This window comes from Poromitra crassiceps (genome assembly GCF_964638095.1).
Source record: "Poromitra crassiceps genome assembly, chromosome: 5".
Classification (NCBI taxonomy): Eukaryota; Metazoa; Chordata; class Actinopteri; order Beryciformes; family Melamphaidae; genus Poromitra; species Poromitra crassiceps.
In genome coordinates this window covers 15,774,282-15,796,923 of record NC_139642.1, presented here as the reverse complement: position 1 = coordinate 15,796,923, position 22,642 = coordinate 15,774,282, and the positions used below count along the sequence as shown (strand labels likewise).

Genomic DNA, 22,642 nt, shown 5'->3' with positions numbered 1-22,642 from the left:
AGTACTGTATATCTGTGAGTGTGTATGTGTGTGTGTGTGTGTGTGTGCGCGCGCGCGCGTGTGTGCGCGCGTGTGGCCAATAAAAAAAACACCCGAAAAGTCAATTCTGGCACTGGGAAATAAAATACAGCCAATCCCGGTGTCACCCAGCCAACTCCGCCCGGCAACGCAGGGCAAAGAGCCATCCGATAGGCTGTAAATTATTCAGAGGAATGGATTATCTCAGTTTTATGACTAGGGCTTCCGGAGGGATGCCAGGAGGCAAGGAGATGTCTGACAAGGCATCGACTGACTCACGCACGCCCAGACACACACACACACACACACACAAAGTTAAAGTCACTACGACGGATTTTGACTCTCTTGTGGCTTCACACCCCCCTAGTAAGTTTTAATGTGTTGCCCATAATTATCAAACCGTGTAAAAAAAAACATAACATACCCTCAAACCACCAGGCCCCCAGTAAAGCGATGGTTCTATTATCACGATCGTAGCTAGGTTTTGCACCCGCTTGCGCGTAACAATATACATTGTGTAACACTCCGCCCTCGCACCCTGTTTCAATAACATCAGTAGTAGCTCACCATAAACCCAAATACACTGTAACTTGAACCCACTTGAATGGAAACTATCCAGGGATTATTGCACCAACTGCTACTTAACCCAGCGTTCAACAATCTCTATTATCCATCACTAAATTAATTCAAACTGTGGCTGACTTATCCTGAATTAATTATAGTCAAATCACATCGCAAATTATTTATCCTACTGATAACGGTTTGCGGTTGAATTGTAGATTCCTATCATTTATAGCCGAAGCTGTTCCTGTATCATTTGCCTTATGAATGGCGGCTCTGGGCTAAATTGTAAATCACTTTTCTAAATGTATTTCAACTCAGATAATTTATGTTGCATTTTTAATACATGAAACGCTTCTGTCCTTAATTGTAAATCACTTCCCTGAATGTATTTCAACTCAAATAATTTATGGAGCATTTTGTAAAGACATGAAATGGCTTTGACCTATTTTGTAAATCACTTTTGTCAATGTATTTCAACTCCGATCATTTGTGTAGCATAAATACATGAAACTCTTTTGTCCCCAATTGTAATTTCTTATTCTAATGTAGTTGTGCCCAGAACATGCTGCTCCTTCACTCAGTCACCCACTCCAATAACACACATTCACCACATACATTTAACCATTTAACAGTAGGAGATGTTTAAGGTTGGAGGTGCCAAGTTCTGCTGAATGATGGGGTGAGCTGAGGCGCAATGTGGCCCAGACCTGCAATGTGGCCCAGACCTGCAATGTGGCTCAGACCTGCTCTTGCTGTTAAACTGTACCACATCTCAAGTTGACTGTATGCATTGTTAATCAGCTGTAGAGATGAGAGGAAAAGAGAGAGTAGGATCCCATGTTGGCCCAGCAAGTTGCTGGAGCTATATATTCCTATAATCTCTAACATAACACAATACAGCTTGTTGGCTAGCTAGCATGGCGCGCAGCTGCGTGTTGTGGTCTGTCATCCCCAGAGGGGAGACATCTAGACTGCCTGAGCAAACCAGGAATGTGGCGTATTGTCCAGTTGCCGCATCCCCTGAGAGTCACGTGAGTGACGTGACTCAGTCCAACCTGCACTTGTGTCCGTCGTCGGCTAGAGGTCGCTATCAGTCCATTTGTGGCCACCACACAGCCAAATATTGGCCATTGCTAAAACCTTTTACATGATTATGCCATACAAAAAAAAAAAAAAAAGTACTGCAGTAGGAAAAAATAAATGTACCGGTATATATATTTTATTTTCAATTTTACGTGGAACAATACACAGGAAAGGAAAAGGAAGAAAAACATACATATATTATGGATACTAGGGCTGTGCGATTTTGCCTAAAACTAAAATTGACGATTTTTTCTCTCAAAACTCGATTTTCGATTTCGATTTCGATTTATTATACTATTATACTTCTCTAAACATTTGTTGCCCTGCAGAGCTCTTTTCCCCCCTTTTTTCCATAATTGACAATTTACACTTTTACTCTGAAGGTAGAACAACTCAACTTCCTGTTTTAGCTTGCCGCTGCTATGCTTAACTTCCTGGCTGTTGCTTGCTAACTTGACACTGGTGGATTTGCGTGTTCCTCCGTGAGATAATTATATTAGTGTCTAAGCGACCACCCGTGCTCGGAGTTATATCTGTACTAGAATAACACAAAGTCACAACAGGAATGCATGGAACTGCGATAGCAGTTAGGGGGAAATTCAGACACACAGGGACAGGTGAGTCAGCTGAGGCTGCTAACTTACAGCCATGAATACAGCCAATCTATCAGTACTCGGTGGCCTCACGTGTTGTTTTGTTATTATGTGAACTGTAAAGGCAACGTTTCATCGTCCGGTGATAACGTCTGTGTTCGTGTGCGCGCGTGAGTGTGTTGTGGCAATCGTTATCTTGTAGGCTACAGCCCGCAGTGCAACAAGCTGCTTTTTGGTCGGAGGTGTTGAAATAAGTCCATTGCACTGCTGTTTTTAGTAGCCACTATCACAGCCTCTAGAGAGACTTTACAGCTGGGAGAATGGACAAGTAGCAGCATGCGTACATGAGAGAGAGCCGCCCCGCGTAACGTACTTACCCTAGTTAAAGTGAAAATTAAATTTAAAATTAAAAAATTTTAATTAAAAAAAAAAAAAAAAAAAAAAAACGATTTTTCGATTTTCATTTTTTTAACATCGTCCTAACTAATTAATTCGATTACGATTCAAAATCGATTAATCGCACAGCCCTAATGGATACTCAATATAATGTGGTGCTACTAGCCGCATAGGGTGCTTACAGTATGTGCAGAGATGTTACGCAAGGGCTCCATGAGGAACCAGCCGGACAAATCACCTGCTGCCCCTAACCTCATCGAGGTTGGCTAGAAACGGCTCTTTGAAGCGAGTTGGTTCTCAGGGATCTGAGTCTCTCCATCCTTATAACAGAAATCATGTCAGTCAACCACAATTGAAATGATGGTGAAGAGGGGGACTTCCATTCATTCAGAATGAGTTTTTTTTTTTGCAACAGTTGTCCCCAGTGTCAGAGACTGTTGCACAGCTGTAGGGAAGTCCAGAGGGGTAATCTGGCTCCAGATCTAATGATGCTGTTTCTCATCTGATTCTCCTGCTGGTCAGATTATGTTGACTGCAGTTGGCCTTCCATCCAAATGTCTCACAAATTTGAATCAAATTTTCAGAAAAGCCACATTTTATGCGCAAATTACGTGCATTTCCATCCTCTACTGTTAGGTGAATATTAGGAGCTGGTGAGGTCGCAGCCAGTTGTGCTGTCTGATTAAAAGCGATACGTGTTGTTGTCTTGCAGGCAACGACCAGGCGCTATGAAAAACATCTATTCAAGTTGTTTTTAATTTTTCCACAAAGCTACACAATCAAATGGATGACCAGGCGCCACTCTTCAATTCGGCATACATATAATCCACAGAGCAGTTACTGTGTCAGTGACTCCAATGTCTTCTTGCAGTCTTCTTCCGTTAAAACACACACACACACACACACACACACACACACACACACACACTCTCTCTCTCTCTAACTCACACACACACACTCTGTCTCTCTCTAACTCACACACACACACACACACGCACACACACTCTGTCTCTCTCTAACTCACACACACACACTCTCTCTCTCTCTAACTCACACACACACACTCTGTCTCTCTCTAACTCACACACACACACACGGACACACACACAGCATTAGTGCATAACAGCGCTGAGGCTGTAGATGCTCATTTCAGTCACTATGGCATCGCCATCAATCAGCCCAAAATCAATCACCGCACCCTGAAAGTGTGTGTGTGAGAGAGAGAGAGCCTGTGTGTGTGTGTGTGTGTGTGTGTGTGTGTGTGTGTGTGTGTGTGTGTGTGCGTGTGTGTGTATGTGTGTGTGTATGTGTGTGTGTGTGAGTGAGAGTCAGTGTGTGTGTGTGTGTGTCTGTGTGTGAGTGAGAGATAGACTGTGTGTGTGTCCGCGCGTGCCTGCAGGAGAGAGAATGTGCGTGTGTGTGTGTGTATGTGTGTGTGTGTGTGTGAGTGAGAGCCAGTGTGTGTGTGTGTGTGTGTGTCTGTGTGTGAGTGAGAGATATACTGTGTGTGTGTGCACGCGTGCCTGCAGGAGAGAGAATGTGCTTGTGTGTATGTGTGTGTGTCAGTGTGAGTGTGTGTCAGAGCCAATGACGGCTCACTCCATCACCAAGGGTTTTTTAGCTGTTAAGTAACGACAGAGGGTGAGAGGAGGAGAGGAGAGAGGAGAGGATGAGAGGAGAGGAGAGAGGAGGAGAGGAGGAGAGGAGGAGAGGAGAGAGGGTGAGAGGAGGAGAGGAGAGGAGGAGAGGAGAGAGGATGAGAGGAGGAGATGAGAGGGTGAGGAGAGAGGGTGAGAGGAGAGAGGGTGAGAGGAGAGAGGATGAGAGGAGAGGAGAGGAGAGAGGGTGGAGAGGAGGAGAGGAGAGAGGGTGGAGAGGAGGAGAGGAGGAGAGGAGAGGAGAGAGGGTGAGAGGAGAGAGGATGAGAGGAGAGGAGATGAGAGGGTGAGGAGAGAGGGTGAGAGGAGGAGAGGAGAGAGGGTGAGAGGAGAGAGGGTGAGAGGAGAGAGGGTGAGAGGAGAGAGGATGAGAGGAGAGGAGATGAGAGGAGGAGAGAGGGTGGAGAGGAGGAGAGGAGAGAGGGTGGAGAGGAGGAGAGGAGAGGAGAGAGGGTGAGAGGAGAGAGGGTGGAGAGGAGAGAGGGTGAGAGGAGGAGAGGAGAAGAGAGAGGGTGAGAGGAGGAGAGGAGAGGAGACAGGGTGAGAGGAGAGAGAGGGTGGATAGGAGAGAGGGTGAGAGGAGGAGAGGAGAAGAGAGAGGGTGAGAGGAGGAGAGGAGAGGAGAGAGGGTGAGAGGAGAGAGGGTGGAGAGGAGAGAGGGTGAGAGGAGGAGAGGAGAAGAGAGAGGGTGAGAGGAGGAGAGGAGGAGAGGAGAGGAGAGAGGGTGAGAGGAGGAGAGGAGAGGAGGAGAGGAGGAGAGGAGGAGAGGAGAGGAGAGGGTGAGAGGAGAGAGGGTGAGAGGATGAGAGGAGAGGATGAGAGGAGAGGAGGAGAGAGGGTGAGAGGATGAGAGGAGAGGATGAGAGGAGAGGAGGAGAGGAGATGTCAGCATTGTAGGTTCCTGAAATCCAGGGAAATGTAGAATATCAACATTTCTGAACCCGGGGTTGTCACGTTTCAATCTGCGTACAAATACCGCGGCCGTCCACTTTCAAATGACGTGCAGGACGACGTGTTCCCATTGAAACTGGCTGCTGACAAGTAAGTGAGTAGGATGTGAGGGGGATGGGTGGACCCGCAGTTAAGTTCCTCATCTTTAAACTGAGAGAGCCTCATGGTTGGCTCAGAGTTATACACTTGATGAATGTCTACCGACCGAAACGTTTGTTCATCCAAAAATAAAAAATATATTGTCCAGAGAAGGGGGACGGTGTGCGGTGTTTCTGTTCTACTGGCTGTATCTTCCTCCGACGCACCTGTCACACACTTGGGTGTGCAGAGACTTTATTCACTCGGTCAGAGTTAGGGCCTGTCCACATACCACATACCACATGTCCACTACCCAGGTATTTTTGAAATTTTTATTTTTGAGCTTTTTCTCTGGCCTCCCCCGTCCACAAGCAAACGCCATTTAAGATCACTGCAAACAAACTTGTCTTTTTTGTTGTGGCTCTTCGTTCCTCTAGGCCAGGGTCATAACATTTGGGATTATAGACCCTTTTCACGGGGGCCATTTTGTTTCCAAAAGGCAGGGAAGACACAGACGGGTGCAAGCAAAACAGTAATGAGGGTTTCCAACTTCCAATCATGGAAGTACATGGAGTACATGGAGTACACGAGTCACAACATGTACATTAGGGGTGTCAAAAATAATCGATTATAAGATGCATCGCGATGCGGACGTGCACGATTCTGCATCGGTTCACTTTTTTTTTTATAATCAAATAAAATATAATGGAAGTACATGCAGTTGTTTATTTTAATTATGGATCATAATACAATGCAATTCCAAATGCACTTTTATTTTAAAAGTAGCCACACAGTGAGAAAAAAGAAAGTGAGAAAAAATAAATCATGTATTGCGGAAAAAAGTGATGCATCGATTTAAGATGCATCGAGATGCATCGATAACCGAATCGAATCGTAGCTCTCTGAATCGTAATCGAATCGAATTGTGAGGCCAGTGAAGATTCACAGCCCTAATGTACATGTGAGCGTTTTGCCACTGTTGGAAGGTGTATTTTTGGTGACTGAACGGGGGTTGACTACCATTGTAGTGCTAAGCTAACTAGCAGGAGGGGGTGCCTACTTTCTACTGTACACACAGAGAAGAGAAGAGTAGTGCTAAGCTAACTAGCAGGAGGGGGTGCCTACTTTCTACTGTACACACAGAGAAGAGAAGAGTAGTGCTAAGCTAACTAGCAGGAGGGGGTGTCTCGCTACTTTCTACTGTACACACAGAGAAGAGAAGAGTAGTGCTAAGCTAACTAGCAGGAGGGGGTGCTAAGCTAACTAGCAGGAGGGGGTGCTAAGCTAACTAGCAGGAGGGGGTGTCTCGCTACTTTCTACTGTACACACAGAGAAGAGAAGAGCATCTATCTTCTCATCTTACTATCAGGAATATGCCAAATAGGCAAATCTCCCAAAATGTTGGCGTGTTCCTTTAAAGGGACACAAGCTATACTGATTTATTTGGCACATGATATCACATATATCCTACAATGTAGTTTTGCAGACATTCTTTTAGTTTGACAGTTATTGAGAGTTGATTTGTTGATGTCATCAGAAGACTTGTAATTAATACAACCCAATGATTATGATTGGGGCTACCAGCTAGCTAGCATGCCATGGTTGTATATGGTACCTACGCATTCGGCTGGATGTCTAGTTTCACCAATACCAGAATCAGCTTAAAAAACTGAGCTCGCTAGAGCTCATCAAACACGGACTGCAGTTCACCTGGTAATCTGCGAGGAGGGACGCCCAGGGAAGGGGAGGGGGGGGAGCAATTGTATCAGGGTGGACCTGGCCAACCCTCGGGGGCGCCCCCGAAGACACATGGAGAAATAGACTAAGAATATGAAAAGAGTGGCGAAAGAGAGACGATGAAAGACAGGAGATGGAGAGGGAAATCGGGAGAGAGGGGGACGAAACGACAGGGAAAGAGAGAGGGAGGGAAAGAAGAAAAAGAAGAGTAAAAGAGACAGAAAAGGAGGGGAAGTAAAAAAAAGAGTTACAGATGAGAGAGAGAAAGAGAGAAGGATGGAGGAAACGATGGAAGAAAGGGGGAAATGAGACAAAGAAGGAACAGGGGAGAGAGAGGGACAGAAATATAGATTGTGATTCCAGTGATTTATGAGGGAGCGCTGCGGAGCGACAGCTTTTTTTGCTTTGCCGGGCCCATTCAGCAGAACCGCACAAACCCAATTATGTCTGAAAAGCCTTTAATGTCTCCTATTACACCACAGGCGTCCGTGTCATTCAGCTCACTCCTCTAACACGTAGTGAATATCAGCGGGCACGCGCTGTAACACAGTGTTACATGGCATGGCTCTCGGTGTCTTTACAAGGCAGACATGTCATGTCCCTGTCTGTCGCCCCTCCTCCACTCTGAAGCCTCGGAGGGCCAGAACGTGATGAATGAGCGCTGATTATACAGTTATTGTAAGTCTGGAGCTACGCAAGGATGGAGAGGGGGAAAAAAGACAGTCAGCTATTAAGTCAAGCAGGGAGCCTATCTCCACACAGCTGTCTAAACCTGTTGGTGTTCAGACCAGAGCCTATCTCCACACAGCTGTCTAAACCTGTTGGTGTTCAGACCAGAGCCTATCTCCACACAGCTGTCTAAACCTGTTGGTGTTCAGACCAGAGCCTATCTCCACACAGCTGTCTAAACCTGCTGGTGTTCAGACCAGAGCCCATCTCCACACAGCTGTCTAAACCTGTTGGTGTTCAGACCAGAGCCTATCTCCACACAGCTGTCTAAACCTGCTGGTGTTCAGACCAGAGCCCATCTCCACACAGCTGTCTAAACCTGTTGGTGTTCAGACCAGAGCCTATCTCCACACAGCTGTCTAAACCTGCTGGTGTTCAGACCAGAGCCTATCTCCACACAGCTGTCTAAACCTGCTGGTGTTCAGACCAGAGCCTATCTCCACACAGCTGTCTAAACCTGCTGTTGGTGTTCAGACCAGGGGGGAAGGGGGAGGGGCTAACCCGTTCTCACTCTCAAAGTCGTCAAATACTGACGTTTGGTCAAGATCCATTGGTGCCTTTTTAATGCACTTTTTCATCATTTTTGAACATGCAGGGTAGTCCATTAGACTTCTATAGAACTCCCACAACATGCAGGGTAGTCCATTAGACTTCTATAGAACTCCCACAACATGCAGGGTAGTCATTAGACTTCTATAGAACTCCCACAACATGCAGGGTAGTCCATTAGACTTCTATAGAACTCCCACAACATGCAGGGTAGTCCATTAGACTTCTATAGAACTCCCACAACATACAGGGTAGTCCATTAGACTTCGATAGATCTCCCACAACATGCAGGGTAGTCCATTAGACTTCTATAGAACTCCCACAACATGCAGGGTAGTCATTAGACTTCTATAGAACTCCCACAACATGCAGGGTAGTCCATTAGACTTCTATAGAACTCCCACAACATGCAGGGTAGTCCATTAGACTTCTATAGAACTCCCACAACATGCAGGGTAGTCCATTAGACTTCGATAGATCTCCCACAACATGCAGGGTAGTCCATTAGACTTCTATAGAACTCCTACAACATGCAGGGTAGTCCATTAGACTTCTATAGAACTCCCACTACGTGCAGGGTAGTCCATTAGACTTCAATAGATCTCCCACAACATGCAGAGTAGTCCATTAGACTTCTATAGATCTCCCACAACATGCAGGGTAGTCCATTAGACTTCTATAGAACTCCCACAACATGCAGGGTAGTCTATTAGACTTCTATAGAACTCCCACTACGTGCAGGGTAGTCCATTAGACTTCTATAGATCTCCCACAACATGCAGGGTAGTCCATTAGACTTCTACAGAACTCCCACAACATGCAGGGTAGTCCATTAGACTTCTATAGAACTCCCACAACGTGCAGGGTAGTCCATTAGACTTCTATAGAACTCCCACTACATGCAGGGTAGTCCAATATACTTCTATAGAACTCCCACTACGTGCAGGGTAGTCCAATATACTTATATAGAACTCCCACAACATGCAGGGTAGTCCATTAGACTTCTATAGAACTCCCACAACGTGCAGGGTAGTCCATTAGACTTCTATAGAACTCCCACTACGTGCAGGGTAGTCCATTAGACTTCTATAGAACTCCCACAACGTGCAGGGTAGTCCAATAGACTTCTATAGAACTCCCACAACGTGCAGGGTAGTCCAATAGACTTCTATAGAACTCCCACAACGTGCAGGGTCGTCAAATAGACTTTTATAGAACTACCACAACGTGCAGGGTAGGCCAATAGACTTCTATAGAACTCCCACTATGTGCAGGGTAGTCCAATAGACTTCTATAGAACTCCCACTACGTGCAGGGTACATCACAATTGTTTGATTGACATGATGTCATCAGTGATGTCATAGATGATAGTGATGTCATCGTCGTGACACCCCGTTCACTTATCATAGGTATTTCGGGGCGTAGTATTATTACTTGAGAATCACTCCAAAAGGACCAAGATGAAACTGTTTGGAAATCAACCCCCCCATCCACGTGCCGTGTCTGTGGCTTTACGACCCAAGACCAACGCAGTCCACGGCAAAAATGATAAACTGATGGCGGAAGTGAACGCATCGCCACTCAAGCACTTTGTTACAGCCAAGAAGAAGGTCAACAGTATCTTCGAACAGCTGGGAGCCTACATCAAGGAGAGCTTGTCCTTTCTTGAAGACACTTACAAGAATGAAGAGCTGGACCTGGTCACCACGGAGGAGCAGGTCCAGGAGGTGCGGGGCTACCTTGCCAAGGTGGCTGGGATTGGAGAGGTGCTGGCCCGCAGGCACATGAAGGTCGTCTTTTTCGGGAGGACGAGTAACGGGAAGAGCTCTGTGATCAACGCCATGCTATGCGACAAGGTGCTGCCATCAGGTATTGGACACACCACCAACTGCTTCCTGAGGGTGGAGGGAACCGATGGCAACGAGGCCTTCCTCCTCACCGAGGGCTCCGAGGAGAGGAAGAGCATCAAGACGGTGAACCAGCTTGCACACGCTCTTCACCAGGATGAGGACCTGTATGCCGGCAGCCTGGTCTGTGTCATGTGGCCCAAAGCCAAGTGTGCCCTGCTCAGGGATGACCTGGTGCTTGTGGACAGCCCGGGGATTGATGTGACCACAGAGCTGGACAGCTGGATCGACAAGTTCTGTCTGGATGCTGATGTGTTTGTTCTGGTGGCAAACTCAGAGTCAACACTGATGCAGACGGAGAAGTTGTTCTTCCACAAGGTCAAGGAGCGTCTCTCCAGTCCCAATATCTTCATCCTAAACAACCGCTGGGATGCTTCAGCCACAGAGCCCGAGTACATGGAGGAGGTGCGCAAGCAGCATATGGACCGCTGCAGCAGCTTCCTGGTGGATGAGCTGGGTGTGGTGGACCAAGCCCAGGCCAGGGACCACATCTTCTTCATCTCTGCTAAGGAGGTCCTACAGGCCAGAGTGCAGAAAGCCCAGGGCATCCTTGAAGGAGATGGTGCCCTTGCAGAAGGATTTCAAGCGAGACTGTTTGAGTTCCAGAAGTTTGAGAGACGATTTGAGGAGTGCATCTCCCAGTCAGCGGTGAAGACCAAGTTCGAGCAGCACACTGTGAGAGCCAAGCAGATCTCTGAAGCCCTGCGCCTTATTATGGACTCTGTACACATAGCTGCACAGGAGCAGAGGATCCACTGCAAGGAGATGAGGGAGGACCGTCATGACCGTATAGAGTTCATAGACAAGCAGCTGGACCTGTTGACCATGGACTGTAAAGCCAAGATCAAGAAAATCACAGAGGAGGTGGAGAGACAGGTGTCGAACGCCATGGCAGAGGAGATCAGGAGGCTCCATGTGCTGGTGGATGACTTCCACATGGACTTCCACGCATCACAGATGGTGCTGAAGGTCTACAAGAAAGAGCTCCACCGGCACATAGAGGAGGGTCTGGGCAGGAACATGTCAGAGAGATGCTCCAATGCCATCACCAGCTCTCTGCAGTCCACCCGGGTGGACATGATCGAGGGCCTGAAGCCGCTGCTGCCCGGCGTGGTCAAAGAGCACGTAGACAAGTTGATTCCTTGCCCATACTTCAGCCTCAGCTATGACCTGGCCTGCGACAAACTCTGTGGCGACTTCCAGGAGGACATCTGCTTCCACTTCTCCCTGGGCTGGACCATGTTGGTCAAACACTTCATGGGGCCCAAGAATACCCGACGGGCCCTCATGGGCTACAATGACCAGGTCCCTCGGTCCATGGCCCTGACCCAAGACAGCACCAGCATGCCTCTGTTCCCCCAGGGCACCATGACCCAGGAGGAGCTGATGGTCTCCATGGTGACCAACCTCGTGGCCCTCACGTCCCGCACCTCCATGGGCATAATTGTGGTTGCCGGCGTGATCTGGAAAGCGGTGGGCTGGCGTCTGATTGCCCTGTCGGTGGGTTTCTATGGGCTGCTGTATGTCTACGAGTGGCTCACATGGACCACGAAGGCCAAGGAAAGGGCCTTCAAGAGGCAGTTTGTGGACTATGCTAGTGAGAAGCTGCAGCTCATCATCAGCTACACCGGATCCAACTGCAGCCACCAAGTCCAACAGGAGCTGGCGGGTGCCTTCGCCCAGCTCTGCCAGCAGGTTGATGTCACCCGGCAGAACCTGGAGGACGAGATCACCATCATGAACCGCAAGATCGAGCTGCTGGACTCGCTGCAGAGCAAGGCCAAGCTGCTGCGGAATAAGGCGGGTTGGCTGGACAATGAGCTCTATGTGTTCACACAGCAGTACCTCCGCCAGGGCCGGTAAAACCAACTAACACCACCCAGACCGGAGATCCATTGGAAAGACCACTTGTGTTTTATGAACACAAAATATAACTAGTTCCTGTTAACTAGATGACAGTTTCCTCTCCAGTCGACTTTGTTTTTGCTTCCTTCAGTTAACGAGAATGAGAGCTGTGGAGTTTTCTCAATAAAAAAGGGGATTTATTTCATACCAAATGTCCCTCTGCCACATTTAACTTAACTGTCTTAATTTGTTTTTGTAATTTCATTTGAACACAGACAAATGCCACCCTGAAGTAAAAGCAGTCCAACTGATGGAATGGAAGAAAAGGTTTAAATAGGGTGATAACCAATGAGCGATGCACAATCAGTATTCCAAGTACTACTGTTTTGGGCTAGGTGAAAAATCCAGTCGCTTTTCAGGGTCTGAAACGCTAGCTATCAGAAGAATCAGAATCACTTTTATTGCTACAGTATGCAAGATTACATACGAGGAATTTGTCTTAACTCATTGAGTGCCATGGACGAGTATGTTCGTCAATTGGTTTAGTAACGTAGAGTGCCAAGGACGAGTATGTTCGTCAATTGCGTTTTTTGACGGTGGGACGTGCATCAAAGCCAGATCCATCTCCCGTGAAAGTATGGTGGCTGTTGAATGTGTAAAAGCTATTTTAGGGACCCATTAGGTGGCGACAGTGCTCTCCAGATTACAGAAAGGCCAGGAGAAAAGAGAGAAGTCATGAGGAAACGGAAATCACATCGCATCCGTATGCATCGATATGCATGAAGCATAACGTTAGCTGTGCCTGCAGCAGCCATTCTGCTGCCACAATTGAGCACCTCCGTGTCCGCTGCGATAGCCCATCCGCATGATTTTGTTATTAGTTGTTATTATTCTCAACTGGAAGCATGGGAGCCGGTGACAAATACACGCGGAACGCTGTAAAAAAGCTGGATGTAGCGGACTTTTCAGTGCAGAGCAAACGCAGCAGAAAGCCCCAGAGACACTCCCAAACGGAGGAGGAGTGTGCAGTTGAGGGGGGGGGGATGCACGCAGAGCAGCACACAACACTGACCCAGACAGACCCAGACAGCAGGACAGGATTGGCAAACGCAAGCTAGAATATCTGATGCCCACCAGCAGTAAATCAAGACCAGCAAGAAGCTGCAACCAGCAAGAAGCTGCAACCAGCAGCGCACGCAGGGGCCAGCTAAAAAATATTGTTTTGCCAAACAAAATTCCTTGGTTTTCGCCTTTCTATTGAAGGAAATTATTTTTGAGGTGTGACTACATCAGAAAATATTAGCTTCAGTCAGTGATGTGCATGAAATGTTTAATTTCACAAAAGGCTCATTATCTCAGCTTCTAGAAAAAAACGGCTGTTTTTGGTTAAATCAAGCTATCTTCTCCGGCTGATAACTAAAGAATGGAAAATGATATCAATAAACCTGTTTTTGCTGATGATAGAAGAGAGTCTCATCGTTCTTTTTGCGTGACCGCTGGTCCCGCCCACTGCCGCTCAGTGCTCTCCCATTGGCTGAAACGTTCTGTCACTCAATCATCCGCTAATCTGATTGGCCAGAAATGCCGGGATCGGGATGCATTATGGGATGAAGAGATACTTCACTCTTAAGAGCAGTTTATGCCATAATATCTTTTATTTCTTGTACCTTGTACTTTGTCCTGTTTTTCGACGTGTTTTTCCCCCAACTCTGAATCAAATGTTTTATGATCACGATTGTGTACCTCGCCAGTTGGCTTGGTTGCAGGCTTAAAACTTCTTAGATAAGAATTTTTCGAAACGTGAGTGAGAAAAAATGAATAGTTACAGAATGTGGAAGAAAGCAGTTCAGGTGTTAGTTCTGTGAGGTGCAAAGGAAAGGGTGCTGTCCAGAATGACAGGCGTTTGACGTTTGACTTGACTGGAGAAGGGTACAGTGGCATCAGTCACAATGTCAACAGTGTTACTCAGTGAGTGATGTGATCAGTGATGATGTCATCAGTTATGTCACTCGAGCAATTGTGATGTCATCAGTGGTTGATGTCATCAGTAAGTGACATACTGGCAGTGAATGGCACAAAGCCATGTTCTTTCTGATTGTCGAATTGCATGGAATTGGGCACTGCACTGTCGGGTCCCCAACGTCACACCGCCAGGTTCAAAGTCGACCAGACAGGCGGTTCTCAAGATACGCAAAGGACCAGGGTGGGAATTCTCCCTCTGGCTGTCATGCCGAGATCCCTAGGGCCACCTTGGTAGTGCCGTTACCAGCCTGCTACTGTCAGATGCTTTAAAAGCGTCAGTGCTCTGTTTAATGTAGACTGCCACATGCAAAGGTGTAATTGGCTCATTTTAACACACATTTAAGAAAAATCGCTCTTCACGATGTCAACTGAGCAATTTGGCCTTTGTGGCCTGGCATGTGGCCTTGTGCCCTAAAAATACTTTGCGACGCCGAAGACCCGATGGCCTTGCCCCTAAAATGACAAAATTCCCACCCTGCAAAGGACACACAGACACGAGATTTCGGTTGTTCGTTCTTTGTGTATGGGAGACATCAGTCACCGGTGCGTTATCATGTATCCCACGTCTCTTAAGACCTGCCCTACTCTGCCTCTGATTGGCTTACCCTGATATTCTAACCCCAACCAATCGTCACTCCTCATCAATCAGGCCTTGTCCATCAAGTTTTCTTTTCCTCTTCATCATCACCCATGCCAAACCTCCAGAGCAAGATGGCCGTTTGGCCGAGGTAGAAGTGAATTAAATAGTCTGTTTCGACGGTAACGTAGCTACCGAAGCTGCTACCGACAACGCAGTGCCATGCAGGGTTGTGATTAGTGTCAAACTCCTTCTTGATGTGTTGTGCAATGTCCTTCTCCATGGCGCCTTTCTTCATGGCTTCTTTGGCACACTCCACAGCCTCCTTCTGCATGCCCTCATTCATGTCCGTATTTTTGATCACAACTTTCCTATCAGACACGTCCTCAACCACGGACGTGGTTTCACTTGCTTGCTCATCAGCCATGAGGATGTACGCTTTTTAGTGAGATGCCTTAACACCTCTCCCGGTCCTACTTATAGCCTCTGCAGGGAAGGACTTCTGACATCACTGATGATGCAATGATATCATTACTGATGTCATAAATCTCTGATGATGTCACTGTCTTCTTCTTGAACAATCCGCCACACACCTTTACAGTGTGCAGATCGTACTTCTTTTCATTGTCTTAAGGTCTTTTTTGATCCAGCACCCAACCCAGTAGGCTTTTGGATGTGCGTGTCTGGCATGCATTATTGCTGCATTGTGGCAAGTAAAGACATCCTGTACCTTTAATCGTCCCTCGTTACTTAATTGGCACATTCAGTCTCTCAGCTCTCCACCATGATAGCTGATGTGCGGTGAGCGTTCTGGAGCAAACTGGCTGCCGTGCATCACCGAGGTGGTGGATGAGTTGAGCCCCACGCCCCCCCCCCCACCCCTCCCCCGCCCCACACACACACACACACACGCACAATACTATGATGAAGGAGAATGAGGAGACAAAAAGGAGAGGCTTGATAATAAACCTGCTCCTGCTCCTGTTATTTACGGTGTGTTTCTCCATGTAAGCTGCCCGGACAACACAGCCAGGATTTATGGGTAAGCTGACAGTTTATTCTGTTTATCAGGGCTGTGAAAAGCATCTCTGCTAGCAGGGACACACAAATACACGCACGCACGCACGCACGAACACACACGCGCGCGCGCGCACACGCACGCACGCGCACGCACACACACACACACACACACACACACACACACACACACACACACTTAATGATATACAAAGACAGTGTTTTCTGTTTATCAGGAGCGGGGAAAGTCATTACAATGATTAGTAACACACCGGGATAGACAAACACACACACACACACACACTTTGACATTATTGTGCCTATCAGCGGTTGTGAAGGTCATTGTTATGAATAAGAGACACATTCAGACAAGCAGACATTAACTTACACACACACACATGCAATTGAATGCAGTAAACGTGCACGCACACACACGCACACACACACACACACAATAGGCTTTCAAATGTATTTAGCCCATAAAACTGGATTTATCTTGTGTCACGCATTCGCGCGCACACACACACACACACACCACTTTGTGTGTCTGTGTGTGTGTGTGTGTGCGTGTGTCTGTCTCTTGTGTGTGTGTGTGTGCGTGTGTGCGTGTGCGTGTGTGTGTGTGTGTGTGATGTCACAATAATAATAATAATAATACATTGAATTTGTCCTGCACTTTTCATTTAAGATCAATCTCATAGTGCTACAGAGTAAAAAAAAAAAAAAATGCCTCTGACATCACTGATGATGTCACAATTTATGACATTACTGATGACATCATCAGTGGGACGGGACAGATAGATCCCTTACTCCCCATTGATTTCACAATGTCTAGTGACATCAGTGATTTATGACATCACTGATGATGTCACCACAGAGAACAGAGAACAATCAAACTGCCATGAATACAGATCCTTTCCAAAAAATTTGAATATCATGGAAATACCATGGATGACCGTGGGCTTCAGCGGATTGTCAAGCAAAGGGCAGAGATTCAGAGGGAGTGGACTGAGGCTGGAGTCAGTCATAACTGAGAAGTAACTGCTGATTTTCTTCACACTATTCTAATTTCTTGAAATACTGTTTTGGGGGTTTTCTGGAGCTGTAGGCCAAAATTATGAAAAATGAAACAAATAAAGGCTAGAAATCTATAATGTATGAAAGTTTCACTTTTTGAAAGGAATTATGGAAAAAAAACTTTTCCCTGATATTCAAATTCTTTGGATTCTTTGTATGTCTCCTTGGCTGGGAAACCATTCACATCACTCACACAATTATTCATGGTCACTGGGCCGCTGGGGAGGCAGGCAGGTGAGTGTGTTTGAGTGTGTGCGCGTGTAAAGGTATGTGTATATATGTGTGCCTTGTGTCTATCTGCTTTTTCTCAAGTTTTCCTCCCATTTTGGTGTGTGTGTGTGTGTGTGTGTGTGTGTGTGTGTGTGTGTGTGTGTGTGTTATAACTTGTCAGAATGTCTAGACAGAGTGTCCCTAATGCGGAGTGCTGCAGTCCTGGGAGTCTGTTCTGAACAGTTTCAGACACACAGGGTCAAACCCTTTCTTTCAACAGTACAAAGGAACGTATAAATACTTACCTTTAGGTATCATATAGAGTCCCTGGTGAAAAGGCTTAGACCAATTTAGGTTTTTATTTTATAAATTGCAACTTTTCTAACCGAATTTTCAGAAAGTCAGTTTCCATCCACTACGTTATGTGTAATATTAGGAGTCGGTGAAGAGGATACAAGATACAAGATGTTTATTGTCACTCGATGTACAAGTACACACGTGTGAAATTCTTGAGCTGTGTTGTGTTCCATTACATATCGTCATCATCATCATCGCCTCACCATCATCATCGTCAGTAAACGTCGGCCATGCTTGTTATGCATCTTATTGGTACATCGACATCGGAACATCCTTATCAATATTACAAATCTGTAATATTGATAAGGAAGCTGAAGCAGGAAGTGGCATTCCGCGATATTTGGAGTTTTATTTTTATTTTTGCAGTGTTTCCACTCAGGGTTTTTTTTTATGCGCAAATTGAAAATGCATCTCCCTTAGGGACAAGGTGAGAAGCTCAGTCATCCATCCGTAAGGGACTTGGAGTAGAGTCGCTCTGCTCCTTCAGGAAGAACGGTGCCAGTTGAGGTGGTTCGGGCATCTGGTAAGGATGCCACCTGGACGCCTCCCTATAGGGAGATGTTCCAGGCACCTCTAGCTGGGAGGAGACCACGGGGCAGACCGAGGAGCTAGGTGGAGAGATGATATCTCCGCGCTGGCCTGGAAACGCCTCGGGATCCCCCCAGTCAGAGCTGGCTAATGTGACCAGGAGAAGTTTAGGGTTCCCTGCTGGAACTGCTAGACCTCCACGACCCGATCCCGGAGAACCGGTTGAAGATGGATGGATGGATGGATGGAAATTAAAAAACCCACCTACAGACACTGTGTGTCCTGGTTGCTGAGCCTCCTCTCACCTTAACATAGCTCTGAGCTGATTTGTAAACTTATTACATATAAGTTTTGGACCCCGGGGTACACTGCAGCGTAGCACTGATTTATTGCCGTGTTTATGGGAGATGAAAGCAAATGACTGGCTGCATTAAACAAAGGATGCCACCCAGCCTGGGAGAAGGGGTCCAGGGACAGCAGGGACAGCGGCGCAGTGGAACGCCTGTTTGAGGCTGAATTTAGAGGTTCATTTGTTTCTCATTTATTTCACTGACACTGAGGGAGCAGCCCAGGCACATGAAATGCAGCCCGTGGGGGAACCAACAGGGAGAAAGACTTCAGACCATCTCCACATGAAATATAGAGGAGGCATTATGCAGCGACGTGCAGGAGAGTCTATTTTTTTTATTGGGGGGTTTTCCACAGATTTCTCCGCACTTGTACTTGGCCAATTCCCCCTGCTGTTCTGGTCGTTGCGCCACACCCTCTGCTGATCTGGTGAGAATTGTAGACTAGCACCATGCTTCCTCCGATACATGTCGCAATGAATGATGACTCCTTATGCTCAATCACTCTCTCTATCTCTCTCTCCTGTCTCTCTCTCTCTCCCTCTCTCTCTCTCTCTCTCTGGTGAATGCCGATAGCCCACAAGCAGAACCAGCTGAGCGAGGCGGTGTGCAGCGTGTCGGGGACCCGGCTGGAGCTAACCTCTCCCAGCCCCCACGCCTAAACCTAACCTCTCCCACCCCCCAAGCCTAAACCTAACCTCCCGCAGACCCTAACCCTAAACCTAACCTCTCCCACCACCCTCGCCTAAACCTAACCTCCCCCAGACCCTAACCCTAAACCTAACCTCTCCCACCCCACCCCCCACACCTAATCCTAACCTCTCCCACCCCCCACGCCTAAACCTAACCTCGCCCAGACCCTAAACCTAACCTCTCCCAACCCCCCGCCTAATCCTAACCTCTCCCACCCCCCACACCTAAACCTAACCTCGCCCAGACCCTAAACCTAACCTCTCCCCCCCCCCCCCCCCACGCCTAATCCTAACGTTGGCATTGCGGGCTGTCGGCACTGCGGGTGGTCGGCATAGCCTGTGGACCCCCTCTCTCTGGATTGGATTTTGCGGGAAGCAAACCTGTGTCTTTTCTCTCTGGCCATCTTAAAGGATCATTTGTTTTGTTTTTTTCAACCTGGACCCTATTTCCCCACACTGTATGTGTCTAAGAGACATCATTTTTTCAAATTGGTTGAGTGCTCACAGAGATAGCCTTGTTTACAGCTCGTCAAAGAACTACCAGTGTAACCCAGTCGGGCAATATGCGCACCGTCATTCCACGTTCGCTAAAACTGCTTGTTTTGCCGGTGGGAGACTCAAACTGTCATTATAGTGTCTGGCAACGTGGAAACATCTCTATACATGAATATTATTCTCCGGGGATTACTGTCGCACAGAGAAAATGGGCGAGAGAGAGAGAGAGAGGAGCAGACAGTGGGGCAACCAGCAATACAGCGAAGCGTGCGCTGTGTCAACACGGAGGATCTTCACTCTCTCATCAACAGCGCTGTGCTGGAGACAATTCTGCTCCTCTCTCTCTCTCACCTCGCCTGTTCACGCCCGTTTTCTCTGTCCGACAGTAAACCCCGGAGAATAATATTCCTGTACTGTATAGAGTACCATTAACGATACAAGTCGCCATTTTGATGTGGCTATGACGACAACTCGGACAAAGCGGAGCTCTGGATGATCCCTGAATTTCCGAGCTGTAATTCCAGCCAGCCAGCCAGTTCAATTGACGGCAGCCATTTTTTTCCGGTGGTCCGAATTGTCTTGGTCTACGTATATGGGGTCATAGTGGGTCCAGCCTGGGGGCGGGGCCAAGTAGACTCTCCGTCCACTTGATATGAAACTGACCACACCCCTGTATCCTGTCCTTGGCACTCCAGACTTCAGGTCGTCCATGAGCCCCAGGTTATTAGCCATGACCCTAAAACTGCCCTTACTGGAGTAGTGCAGACGAAAGGGCCCCGCTCCACTCAGCTGACCCTGCTTCACCTCTTCATATGTCACCACAGGAGCGCTGTAAACCTCCTTCTCAAACGTCTCTCTGTACGTCTCTTCCCTCAGGTAACTCAGGTCCCGCTTGGTGAAAGGCACAAATTCAGAATTCAGTTGAATGTCACTCAGGTAATTGTCGTAAAAAGCGCGCCCACTCACGCCGCTCCGGCTAAAGGTTAAAGTACGGGATATCTCCGGACGGATGCAGGCGCGGCCGCGGCGCTGCTCCGGCTCGCGCATCCAGTCGTCCCAGAAGCCAGCGGGCCACCTGGGCTCCAGCTCCTCCCACAGCTCCCTGAGGAGCATCCAGCCCAGGCCGGGGAAGAAGTCCGTCCGGTAGAGCAGGTCGGCCTTGCCGGGGTCTACGTAGCCGTGTCTGCCGTTGTCGTTCCAGGCCGACACACACCACAGACTGGGGTCTGATTTCAAGAGTGGGTGCAAGGCTCGGAAGTATTCGAAGAAGTCTGGCGCCACCTCCAGGTCATCCTCTACAATCACCACAGAGGAGTGAGACAGAGACTTGAACACTTGGTTGAGAGCCCAGTGGTAATGCCTGGAGATTTTGTAGTAACCCCCAATAGGTTCCGATGGCATAGCAATATCTGACAAGTCCGGGTGCTTCAGGTAAGTCACCTGACTGCCATACGACCCAATCACCTCAGCCGTCTCAGCATGCCCGCAGTCCTGACTCACTATTATTGGATAGAGCTCTGCTGAGGGGCGGGACTCCAGAAGTTTGTCCAGGCAGCGTTCCACAGTGACCCTATCACAGGCTATAACCAAGATAGGAATGACAGCCTCCCTGCTGTCTCCCCCCAACAGCAGATCAGCAGCCAGCCCCCTCTCCTCCCTGCCGTCTCCCCCCCACAGCAGAAGCCACACGATGGCATTACAGCTGGCAAACACCAGTGTACCGCAGACAATTACACGGGCACTCTTGCGGCGCATGGCCCAAAAAACTTGAGACTCAAGAGGACAGTGATGCCACAATATCACCGATGTCATAAATCACTGACGATGTCACAGTGATGAGGCGTTGGGTGGCGACCTGGCCACTTCTATAGTGATGTCGTTGTGTCAACTCGAGCAATTGTGATGTCATAATACCATCAGTTGTGTCATCAGTGATGTCATCAGCCCCGTTCACAAACTGCAACGTTTACACCTGACTCACAACGTTTACACCTGACTCACAACGTTTACACCTGACTCGGCGTGGTAGAGGGATTGGCACTCGTAGGTTTGGGACTCTGTCACTGCTCGAAGAAGGTTCTCCTGAACCGGGGCCACGAAAAATGTGTTGGGCCGGAACATATACATCAGCCCCGATTCCAATTTCAGCCCGATCGCACGTAAAATGGCATCGCTTGGCAACATAATCGCATCCCAGCAGGGGGGTCAGCTCAATGTTCCCAGGGTTTATATGGTACCCAATGGGAACATGAACTCGCTGACTTGCTGCAGCGAAATAGCTCAATATTATGTGGTTGTCCGTCCCCTGCGTTACCGACTTTTCTCTTTTTAGGCGGCACCATGCTCAGTCACGCTCACTAAACTAGCTAACCTGTTCGCATCCCACGTTGACACGTTTGGGAAAGGTGCCGCACACTGACTCCCAAAAACAAATGCTAATATTGATATGAATGAATGGGTATTATTTGGCGTTATTTAGTGTGATATATTACTTTAACACCAATATACGTTTTGTTGTATAAAAAAAAAAAAAGTGATTTTTGTGCCTTCCATGTCTTCCTCCCTCTCTCCCCCTCCTCTCTTTTCCACTCTCCCTTCCTCCTCTTTTCCCTCTCTCTCCTCTCCTCTCCTCTCTGATGTGCAGGCTTTTGAAAGAACCATGAATGCTGTTATTGTAGAGCATCAATGCTACTATTCTGTGCTCGGCTCTACGGCAGACAGCGATAAGAGATAGACGATAGAGAGATGCCGGCTCTATTCTCGCCAGCGGTTGGCACTGCTATAAAGAAGGCCGTAACCATACCAATGCTTAAAAGAAAAGCTCGGCCTTGGTGGCAAACAGTTGGTGACATTTCTACACACACACACACACACACACACACACACACACACACACACACATACTGTAGAGGACTTGGCAATGTTGTAGATGTGATTGGCACTGCCATAAAGACATTTCAGGAAGCAGGATTTGATTTTGGCTATAGTGTGATGTGAAGTCCTGCCTCCCGTGACGATGCGGCCCTCTGGCGAGGAGGCTGCACTTGCTGATGGCACCTGCTTGAAGTGGTGTGTGTATGACAGCACTGCAATGATGGCACTAAAACTCTATTCACCTTATGTTCCAACACAGGGTTAAGGCAGTTACTTCCTATTGTGTCGACACTTCCTGTGACAGTACAGTACTATAGTGAGCAGGTAAAAACAGACGG

General features: G+C 47.7%; 2 pseudogenes across 2 annotated transcripts; one reads left to right on the top strand and one right to left on the bottom strand.

Annotated features, from left to right (window-relative positions):
• Positions 1-9,873: 9,873 nt before the first annotated feature.
• On the top strand, positions 9,874-12,126 carry LOC310776851 (mitofusin-2 pseudogene; annotated as a pseudogene). Its single transcript has one exon. The product of its transcript is annotated as a mitofusin-2 pseudogene (transcript).
• A 7,841-nt stretch (positions 12,127-19,967) lies between these two features.
• LOC310776332 (alpha-1,3-mannosyl-glycoprotein 2-beta-N-acetylglucosaminyltransferase pseudogene) lies at positions 19,968-21,185 on the bottom strand (annotated as a pseudogene). The gene has a single exon. The product of its transcript is annotated as an alpha-1,3-mannosyl-glycoprotein 2-beta-N-acetylglucosaminyltransferase pseudogene (transcript).
• Between the last annotated feature and the right edge of the window lie 1,457 nt (positions 21,186-22,642).